A 12,111-nucleotide genomic window follows, 5' to 3' on the forward strand; every position below is an offset into this window, starting at 1 on the left:
ACGAGTGTGCTTTGTGTGTGTACTATCATCTATACCCCACAGCACTGCCAACCTGTTTTCTTTACTTGGTGACCAAACGCTGGTCTTTACTTATAGGCATAAGTGAATCTTACTTGGAGACAGCAAGGAGACTGGTGGACGAACAATGGCAGTGTAGTCAATTCACAACATTACTATCGTCTGTACTAAACACTACTTCAATGTAATAGCCCAAGATATGTACAATTCACACATTGAAATGAAAACCAAACTAATATGCATAGCATTGTCAAGCATATACCCTTGCATTCGCCGATGAGGTTACCATTATGACAGTTCGACCCACAAAGCCTGCATGGTAAATAAACTAAATATTTATATATGCATACAATGCAAATTAGTTTCTAATTTTGAATTTCCACATTAACCTCCCGTCTCTCTGCCTCTTTCAATACGAATGAACAATTTCCAACACAATTATAAACGTGATTACATCAATTAAGTATACCAATATCAATTTCACAGCATTCAATTTAGCGTCTATGGCAGGGATATATAAGAAATATCGTGCGAAAGAGCTTCGATTCTTCCGCGTGTTACCTGGCAGCAGTATTATATTCTGTACAAATAAGAGCGACCAAGAGAGAGGGGTGAATAAAATTAATACAGGGACATCATTTTATTTTTACTTCAATTTTTATTGTACCTGAGTTTTGGAATGTACTTCACTCCCACCCCTTCTACTAGTAAACTTCCAACCGTTCACGACACAGAGCCGAGGGCGCGTAAGCAATACTGAGTAGATGAGTATAGTACGTTCCAGAAATATGTTCGCGTTTTCCAGTGACGAAAGAGCTTTCAATAATCATATTTTCGTATAGGTACTGTCGTCCGTTTGCCTACGTCGCATCCCGGTTTCCCCCACCTGCTTCTGTTCGCCCCTCTGTTAAGTCTAATAGCTGGGCTGTCTTAGCTCTTTTCTGAAAACATTAATTTCTGTTAGGAATTGGACGTCTACGAAATATTATTCAAGTGTTTAAAATAACTTAAATAAAAGGACCTCCTTAAGTAATTAACTGTCACGTGATTTCCCCCCCCCTTTCTACGACCCTGCGACAAAACCACTTGAACGGACAGTAGATAGCATTCCTCAGTAATTACATCTTTTCGGATTGGGCAGAAGTGAAGATTGAATTTACAGTACGTAAGGTACTCTTTTATAGAGTAGGTACAGAATTATTTCAACATGAGTTACTCGTACGAAGGACGAAACTGGTAATTGCAACTAGGTACAATAGTCTATAGTGCGATAATATGCACAAAAGAACTGTAGCCTGTATCGAAATGAACGGCCACCATTTTCAAAAATGTGTTTAAATATCCATATTATGATTATTTTTCAATTTAACTTCATTCTCTATATTGTACGCTAATGTGCTGTAACAGTATAATATAAACTGCATAATTAATACGTCCGAATGGATAGCTCAATTCGTGTGTAAAAACACTAAGTGTTTAATACAGTACTCTATTTTGATTAAACAAAAACCTAATGAAAATTATCAAACTCAAAATTGCGATATTTCCTAGTTTACATAAATGGATGAACTTCTTTTCTTCCCTCCTATACCTAGTAAAGTGATTTGTATTTTACGCCAGTATCATCGAACTCCAGTCGTGGAAGGGGTAGCAACGGTGTTTCCTGTTTCAATCGTTAATAGAAAGGTATAGCCAGGTTAATATTAAAAATGTTAGTAAAAATAAAATGATGTCCCTGTATTATGAAGTAATAACTCTTCATATTTTTGTTCACACAGTTTTAATAAATACAATACAATTATTTCACACACATTTTTAATAAATGCAATACAATTATTTCACAGTAGAAGTATATACAGGTTGATTCACTAGGATTTACCGTCACTTACGGAGCTTATTTCGGAAGACATTATGAATAAAAAAAAAAGTCATATAAACATTTGTCCTAATCACAATATTTTCAAAGTTACACTAATTTGAAGTTGTTTGAAAAATACCTTTTTTCCTTTAGTTTTAAAGGTAAAAGAATATTAAGTACAAATAGAGAACGAACTATTCAGAAGTAAAAAGGTAAAAGATAAAGGTAACCCCGTAACATGCCATGAAGGCACTTGGGGGGCATGGAGGTAGAGCCCATGCTTTCCATGACCTCGGCATTAGAATGAGGTGGTGTGGTCGGCACCACGCTCTGACCGCCTTTTACCCCCGGGAAAGGCCCGGTACTCAATTTTAGGAGGTTGAGTGAACCTCGGGGCCGTGCTGAAAGTTTGGCAACGACAAAAAATCCAATCACCACCTGTACCTTTCAGTCCGTAGCCAGCTGCTCTACCAACTGAGCTACCCGGTCGCTCACTATTCAGAAGTATAAAGTATAATTTATTTAATTGGATAGTGTTCTGAAGCTAAAAATGTGTTCTCAGTTGCTTTGTACAGATTTTGTTTTTCAATTTTTAACTAAAAATTACATCATTCTTAAGTACTTATCACAAAAATTGTTACAAATCATACGACTTTAGGAACTTCATTCTTTACAGTTCAATTATGCATTTTAATGTAGTCTTGAAGAATTTACAAGAGTTGCGTGATTTGTAATAATTGTGCGATAAATGCGTAAGAAAATGTAATTTTGTAGTTAAAAATCGGAAGAAAAAAATCAGTACGAGGCACCTATGGAATTCACAACCCATTTTTAGCTTCAGAATATTAGCTAATTAAAGAAATGATAGTCCTGAATAGTTCATTTTTTATCTGTAATAAAGTTTTGTCTTAAAACTCAATAATAATGGTATTTTACAAACAATTTCAAATTAGTTTAACTCTGAAAATATTGAGATTAGGACAAATATTTATAGGACTTTTTTTTTTTTTTTTTTTTTTGGCTTAAAATGTCTTCGGAAATAAGCTCCATAAGGGACGGTAAATCCACGTGAATAACTCTGTATATCCGTTTCGAAAGAAACCTAAATCAGGCCACCGAAGTTGATACTGAGAAGAAGTCCATATATGAACCTTGTCTGCCTTATCTTTCTCAAAAGTACAACGTCCCTCTTAAACAATGGTCTGTCATTGGTTTGCTGTTTGGCAGTAGAGGTTCTATTTCCAAATTCACATGGAATTATCTTAAGAAACTTCACATTCCCTTTGATTATGTAATGTCTGTCCTTATAAATATTATCAAGGATTCTCTTCAAATATTACATCATCATCTCTATTTCAATTAATCCATTTATATTTGCCTTCAACAATTAACTTTCTTTTTTTCTTTAACGTATCACATCACATTATATTGTACATGTTTATTGTATTCAGGACCCTTGTGGTCACTCAAATTCTTTGAGCTGATGTCTATAATTTAGAATTATAATATATATATATTGAATAACCAACAAATGTTGGTGTGTGCGTTCGTATAGTACGCCTTTCGAGCAACGTGGTGGAGGTCGAATGTAAAATACTATAAAAATGTGGTTATGTAACGCAGACTAGAATGTCTTAACTGACAACATGAGAACAAAAATAGTTCCAGAATGCGTAACATTTATGGGAAGTTCGAATTTGAGGCAGTAATGTTCTTCCCTATATGAATGCTTCCACATGTTATTAAAGATTAAACTCCTATTTCTCTGGTAATAATAAAAATAGCTTATTATACGCGAGATTGACTGCAGATGTAGAACGTTTCAAACCGAGCTGTAAAGCTGTGTGAACGCTGCCACACGATGACCTCGACAAGAAATGACGGAGTGACGTTGGCTTCAAGACCGTGCCCAATGCCAAGGAATGTTCTGATACAAGAACGGAGCTGAATAATTGTGTAAACAGTAAGAGCTTCATAGATGCTGCTTCCTCCCTCCTACCGTAAAAAAAACGAAGCATTATTCACTATTGTGTATGCAACTTCAGTGCAGGAGAGCGGTCCATACCAACTTAAATCGATACATGCAGGATTGCCAACATTCTCACTTCCAAAAGTTCTCGAGCACAGCTATCTATAACAGAAACGGGCAAATATTCTCAAAGGCAATAAACATTATACAGTACGTGATTTTCATTTATTAATAAATTCACGAGCGTGATATTTAATAGAACTCTTTCGCGAGCAGGGTAATGAATAATTCTCAATATAAGAGTAACGCATACTATGATTGAATAGAATACTTGATTAAGGTAACACCACAGTCTAGTGTGTGTGTGTCTATATATATATATATATATATATATATATATATATATATATACATACAGTAACGAAGCTTTAGTTGTGAGGATGCTAGGAACAATAGACTGTGCCGGTACTATTTCCCATTGTCTGTAATGAGGCGATATTAGCGATCCTAGTGGTTGGCAACTATCTATGGATGCATATTTACTACGTATTGAGCTTAGTGACTGCATATACTAGACTGTGGTAACACTGCATTACATTTCATCCCCTGTCACGGCCTACTGCATTCGTAAAGAAAGAATTAATTTACTTATTTAAAATATAATTAATCCCTTTATAAGAGTTGAGACATTGGATGGTCTCTTTCTGATTGACTAGAACCAATTATCATGACCTCCATTAATTTATTAGACCTATAACTGAATCTAATCACACATAATTAACACTAATGACTGGGTCGATGAAGTAATCAATCCTTCTTTACTTTCTAACAAAATTAACGTCTATTTTGCAATTAAAAACATGAAATCTTTATGTATCAAATATATGTAGGTTTATCACAGTCAAATTACTTATCAATAGTACACACGTTGAACCATTACAATATTACATGAAATGGTATATAAACGTTTTTTTTTTTTTGACAAACGTTTTCGCCATAACCATGGCATCTTCAGGTCATATTAAAAAAGAACACAATACCACATGATGAACACTAAAAGTATTCAGGTTAAAACAATCGTTAAAAGTTTAAAAACTGGTGTGGTAGGCAGTTAGAATATATGCCATTAAAATTATTACATGTAGCATGAAATTAACACCATGAAGAACATAGCATAGGCAATTAACACTGTACTAATTGATAAGTGTACAAAGAAGTAGAGTAAAAGCATAACAATCTTCAAATACAGGCAGATGCAGTTCCCAAAATAACGAAACATGCTACAGAATGTAGCTCGCTCGTGCTGCTGTTTTATGGGCATATGGAATCAAAGCCCTGTAAAAATATAATGGGGTAATGTAAGAGAATTTATTAAATTGAGAACTAAGAAGGGAATTTTAATTTTGAAGGCGTGGTTAAAAGTAATTACAAAATAGTTGAGGAGAGGTTGAACTGATTATATTATATTATATTATATTATATTATATATTATACTTATCGGACCCAACATGCCTTTAAAATTATGAAAACTTTATCTGATCGGATTAGCAACTAAAACATGTCACGATTTGATAGAATTGAATGACTAGCAAAAGAAAAAAATTCATAATTATATATAGACATCAAACAAATTATTTATATGTTATACAAAATATTTATTTTTACAGATACTTTATCTCTGAGGAATAAGGAAAACCTGCTACCTTGTATTTACAACGCGCAAAGTGCTTACTGGATTATGCATTAAGGTAGGCCATGTCTGGTTCCAATGACTCAGCTCTTCTCTCAGATGATATAGAAGGGTTCAGGACCATAGTGGGCCAAGCGCCATTTACTAAAACCGTAGAAAACAAGGGTTAAAATGAAGTTATTACCAAGTTATTATTAAATGAAGTTATAATTCAATGGAAACATATAGCAAGTAATATAAAGTATACACATTCAAACTAAATGATATGTCAATCTTCATTAAACTATGGTATTCACTTAACTTTAACCCTTGCTTTCTCCGTTTTTAATAAATGGCGTCTGACCCACTATTGCTCTGAACCCTTCAATTCTGAAATACAAACAAAGCCATCTAGTGTTGACTGTGCTATAGAAGATTTCAGGTTAAGAAAACATAATTAGGCATTATGAGTCATTAAATCAAATGACCAGTTGCCACAGAAACGTCTGCCTACCATAGAGCTTCTACAGTGTACAAGGCAAGTCCCATAAAACAATGCTTTTTTCTTAACATAGGATCATGGGTTTTACTGTCGCAAGAAAAAAAAAACAGCACATTTTTCTGTTTTAAAAGTGTAGAGGGAAACTGCAAGCAGTATTTTGCTTCAACCAATTACTTGCTTCCCACTTAAATTTTTTAAACAGTTAACAGGCAAACTTACATAAGAGAAAATAAAATACCAGACGCGTATTTAAACGCAATTTTGTTCGTTTTCATTTCTTATTCTCTACTCCATAGCTCTAACATACATGCCAGCTGCAATATGTATCTGTTCACTCCAGGGAATAACTTATTACAACGTTGCCACGGTTCCGAACAATTTAATATTGCTCTGAAAAACAAAAATATGCTTTGTTCGGATCAAATTTCTGCAAATTTAAGGAACAAAATTATAAAATCCGTCCAATCATTTATCATCAAAATGATTGTTCTTCTAAATTGACAGAGGATTTTGGGAATTTAGTTTTGTTTTTAAAGATTGCTAAAAGTTTCTTTTAAAACAAATGTTTCTCGAAATGCAAGCAAAAACGAAGAAAATTCTTTTCTAAATTTTGTGTTTGAAGTATCTCGAAGATTAACGTTTCCCTCATAACTCAGAAACTATCCAACATTCTGTGATGACATTTTTTGTGTGTATTTATGCATGCCATATCTACAATATGATGCAAAATCACTTTTCTACCTTTGATAGATTGTCTGATAAATAAATTCATTTAAAAAAATGGTCAAATATCAGTATTTTCCTCTAACACCAAAAAAAAAAATATTATTTATTAAGTAATATAGTTGAAACAGCATGATATTGTAAACATGAGTTTCAGCAATAAAATAAAGGAGATAGAACATGAAAAAGTTAATTAATATTTGAGGAGAAAAATTCGCTCCGGCGCCGGGAATCGAACCCGGGTCTTGGTTCTACGTACCAAGCGCTCTGACCACTGAGCTACGCCGAATTCAATCCACAGCACCGGATCGAATTCTACTCCTTCAATGTTTCCCTTTAGCTGTGCTGTGGATTGAATTCGGCGTCGCGCTTGGTATGTAGAACCAAGGACCCGGGTTCGATCCCCGGCAAAGGAGCGAATTTTTCTCCTTAAATATTAATTGTCAATATTACAGATATTATTCTGTATGACAAATTAATAAATCTATAATATTATGAAAAAGTTAGCAAGTTTGTGGCATGAGGGAAACGATTCATCACTGCACAGTGAATTGCCACCGTTTTGAATTTTGGAAAAATATATATATATATATATATATATATATATATATATATATATTTTAAATCGTAAAAATATTTTTTTTTCATACAGCAGGGAGACAGTGTTTTAAACATACCAATTTTCATTACTGTACAAGATACAGTACAGTTGAATATTTCCAAAAATTTTACTGCTGTAGGCTAAGCTGTACCTAACCCCATAAGAACAAATGCTGGGTAACGTTCGGCGCTGGACCCTGGGTTCATTTCGCTGGCATTATCACCTTCGTATCATTCAGACGCTAGATGACCATAGATGTTGAAGACGCGTCGTAAAATAAACTACTAAAACATCAAAAGAATGCCTGAATACCCCGAGCTCGCAAAAGAAGCTCTTAAATTTTTACAACATTTACAACCTCGTATTTATGCCAAACAAGTTTCTCGTCTATGATTGCCGTCAGAACAAAGATGAGAAAGTTTCATTTTGGAGTTTTTTGGATATTATAAAATTGATATTATAATTATGATATTATAAAGATGAGAAATCCCATTGAACTTGCTATGTGTGTATCGAATACAGAGTCCACCTGTGGAGTAACGGTCAGTGCGTCTGACTGCGAAACCAGGTGGCCCGGGTTCGAATCCCGGTCGGGGCAAGTTACCTGGTTGAGGTTTTTTCCGGGGTTTTCCCTCAAATCAATACGAGCAAATGCTGGGTAACTTTCGGTGCTGGACCCCGGACTCATTTCACCGGCATTATCACCTTCATATCATTCAGACGCTAAATAACCTAGATGTTGATACAGCGTCGTAAAATAACCCAATAAAAAAAATAAAAAAAAATACAGAGTCCAGATTTCAAAGCTAGGCTACTTTCTGGAAAACAGGCACATTTCTGCATTAATACAATTGAGGAGTTCTATGTAATACGGGCCCATACGTCATGAGCCCCTTTTAGGGAGATTACATTTTCTGGGTGTCCATAGTTACATTGTTACGCCTGTAAAGTTTCATTGCGATATCTCAATTTATGAATGTGTGACAGCCATTTTGAAATCAGTTGTAGGAGAGATAAGCCATTACGGGGTATGAACTGCAGTTGTGTTATTGATTATGTTATTTGAAGATGTCTGAGACAGCTGTTAATGATGGAAGTAAGAAGAGATCGTGTTGCGCAGAAGATTAAAAGGAATTCCGGCGAAAGTTATACATCTGTTACTGGTGAAGCTATTTCTAGCAAACAGTTTTTCTAGCTACACAATGCTGTAAAAGTAAATGTTTTGAAAAAAATGTACGGTAACAAAACAAGAAGATTTAAACAAGAAATACTTGAAGAAAAATTGAAGACCGTTTTTGCAAAACTTGCTAACTGCAAAATTTTCAAAATTGAGATTTTGGTGGATTAGTTAACATAAGACAGACCTCTACATGATGCTAAAGGCTTCTTAGGAAAATCTTATTATTTCCTTGACAGTAGTGTGTCAAAGTGTGATCGTTTTTTCAAAACTTGCTTTCTGCTATGTGAGAGCCATAGCAAAACTTGCAGTTATTTCAGTTTTTTTGTGTTTCCTATAAAATTTAGTTTTTGCAGTTAGCAAGTTTTGCAAAAACGGTCCTCAATTACTGACATGAATATTGATACTAGGTTACTGGGAAGCTAGCCTGTGCAACTGAACCCAGCAAAAGAAAAAGATGTGCGCAGTTTATTTAAATTCCTGGAAACAAATGATGTTGCTTGGTATGAAGAAACTTTCCTGCAAACTAAAAGTGAAAGTGCACAAGGAGCTAGTGATGAAGAACTAAATCTGAATGATTAACTTCAATTAGTGTTACGAAAGAATCATTTATGTTTCAAATTTCATACAAACTGATGTATACATTTTGTTAAAATGTGTTTAAGATTAGTACATTATGCAATGAGCTTATAATGATTGTAATTAAGACGCGAGTATGTTTATGAAACGAGCACAAGCGAGTTTCATAATTTTCATACAAGCGTCATAATTACCATTATAGGCAAGTTTCATACAACTTTTTATGCTCGACCATATTTCTAACTTGAAATTATTCATAAGTATTCATGTTATTCTTATCTGACTGGGGAGCGGAACTGATATTGTGAAATATATCGTAAATTGTGAGATGTGCGCAGACGCGAAAGTATTGATTTTTTCCGAGAAACAAATGTCACTGACCTTGATATAATCTAGAGAGTAAAATAAACATTAATCTTGATATAAAATTGAAATTGATTTAGACATTGAAAAACGAGATGAAAAATTGAATTTATTTGAATATTATTTACAATTAACGCTAATTATTATAGTAACAGAGCATAACCTTCTGCGACAGTATTGGATTTCCAGCCTCAGTGACGTTTCGCTAGTTGTCTTTCGATTGCATATCCGAAAATAATGGATACTTGCGCTTTCATATTGCTACAATGGTGTTTTATGATTTGTGGAACACCTGAACTTTAATGAATAGGTGTACTTTAATGAGGTCCATTAAAGAGCTGCTACCAGGTGTATAATTACTACATTTCGGCATGGTCGAGCATAAAATAATTTTTGTGTTCTGTTTAGTCCTAAGTTGTATTTTTCTATTACCACACTGTGTAACATAACAATGTAACACTTCTATGTAAAAGAGGGTCATGAACAGCTGTTCTCCCTACAAAGGGCCCAAATAAGATCACTTCGAACATCAATATCTATATGAAAACTGAAGAAAAACTAGTTTCTACTTAGCACTTTATATAATAAATATGAAAGAGTATTTTTGTACCATGTTGCACCAGTAAAAAAGCAATAAATAAAGTGTTAGGCATAGTTGAATTCATTATTCCTATTTTTCTCAAAATATGGTTTCCTGCCATATGCCCCTATCACATAGAATACATAGAACTCTTCAATTGCTTCTTTACTTTAATGTATAACTATTGAAGATTTGTTATTATCTTGAATGTTATTTATGTTTCAGAACAAACTTACGACCCACAGTTTGGCAACGACTACTCTAAGGTTTACATTAACTCTTGGAAGTACAATATTAATACACACAAATGTCGTTAAATCTTATAATTTGTGGATAAAGTTTTTGACTGAAGGCATAGCCCTGTTCATAAATTCAAGTCATCGGCGCAGCTCAAGCGGCACCGCGTTTGCTTTCTGTCCCAGAGCTGTGCACGGGCATAGGTTCGATTCCCGCTTAAAATATTGACTGCATATCTGCTTCTACCTACTCCGTGCTTTCCGTTCCCCCATCATCTCACTTCAAAAAGTTATAGAGTTGAGACGTAGACAGAATTTGATTTACACAACTTTTTTTACGATTTCTCACAAAGGGTTTCTTGGGATCTACTAAACTATCCGTCGTCTTCCCTGAAATAAGGTCGTAACATTACGTTTCCGCTATTAACCTCCAACTTGTGTCAAGAAGAATGCCTCGACCTCTTGACTCTACTGCTTGATGAGAATAAAACCTGTCTTGACGTTGCAAGTGAAACATGACGTCAACGTGTTCGTGATTCGATCGCAGGCGGGAACATGAGTCGAGACCGCTGGGTCAACAGCCTTGTGCATGAGTGCATTCAGGTACGAAGTGCAACACATCGCTCCAGATCAATGCAGGCCGCTAAACTTAAAGCTTCACTGATAGGTGAGTGGCCTTTGGGATATATATAGTTTATTTTGTTAAAGCACGTTCGAAATATGAGCGATATGACGATGTGAAAAGCTTAGATGCATCACGGTTCCCATACTGGTGTTTTCAAAAACCGGATATTTACCAATTTTTACTTCAAAAGCCTGGAAAATTTTTATAAAAAACGAAATATGTTAATAATTATGAAGACCAAAATGAATCGTCACATACAGTAGGTTTCATTTTAAGTAAAACAGTACTGGTTTAAAAATGCACACATTAACATAAATTCCACTTAATAGTACATTATGCAACGAGCCTATAATGAAGGTAATTAAGAAGCGAGTATGGATATTTATGAAATGAGCGCAAGCAAGTTTCATAATTTTCATACGAGCTTCTTAATTACCATTATAGGCGAGTTTCATACTACTTTTTATCCTCGACCATATTTCTAACTTGATATTATTAATTTTCTTTGTATCTGACCTTGACCAATGTCCCGTATGTTGTGAGATGTTGGCAGACGCGAAAGTATTGATTTTTTCCGAGGAACAGATGTTCACATTGACCTTGCTAGGCCATAAGAACCTACAGAGATAACATTTAAATAAAATTAGACATTGAAAAACGAGATGACAAATTGAATTTATTTGAATATTATTTACAATTAACGCTAATTATTATAGTAACAGAACATAACCTTCTGCGACAGTATTGGATTTCCAGCCTCCGTGACTTTTCGCTAATTCTCTTTCGATTGCATATCCGAGAATAATCGATACTGGCGGTTTTATAACGGTAGAAAGCTGTGACCTGTGATTGGCTGAACAGTTGTAACCTGAGTCGTCATTGGCTGAAAGACCTGACCTTTAATGAGTAGGTGTACTTTAATGACATGCATTAAAGGTCTGCTACCAGGTGTATAATTACTACATTTCGGCATGGTCGAGCATAAAAATAAATAACACACATATATACTTACAACTCACATACAAATGGCTTTTAAGGAACCCGGGGGTCGATTGCCGCCCTCACATAAGCCCGCCATCGGTCCCTATCCTGAGAAAGATTAATCCAGTCCCTACAATCATATGAGCCGTTCAGAGCAAACGTGGTGTAAGTAAAAATTGGATAATGAGGTTTAAAGTAAAAATTCTGTGAAATACAGAGCAAAGAAGCAA

General features: G+C 34.7%; 1 protein-coding gene and 1 non-coding gene across 3 annotated transcripts in view; both read right to left on the reverse strand.

Annotated features, from left to right (window-relative positions):
- LOC138701302 (aryl hydrocarbon receptor nuclear translocator homolog) overlaps positions 1-12,111 on the reverse strand; it is an 824,740-nt gene that overhangs the window by 296,017 nt on the left and 516,612 nt on the right. The gene's annotated exons all lie outside the window — the stretch shown is intronic.
- On the reverse strand, positions 6,957-7,028 carry TRNAT-CGU (transfer RNA threonine (anticodon CGU)). The gene has a single exon. It is a non-coding gene; the product is annotated as a tRNA-Thr (tRNA).

The sequence above is a fragment of the Periplaneta americana genome, chromosome 6, assembly GCF_040183065.1.
Source record: "Periplaneta americana isolate PAMFEO1 chromosome 6, P.americana_PAMFEO1_priV1, whole genome shotgun sequence".
Taxonomy (NCBI): Eukaryota; Metazoa; Arthropoda; class Insecta; order Blattodea; family Blattidae; genus Periplaneta; species Periplaneta americana.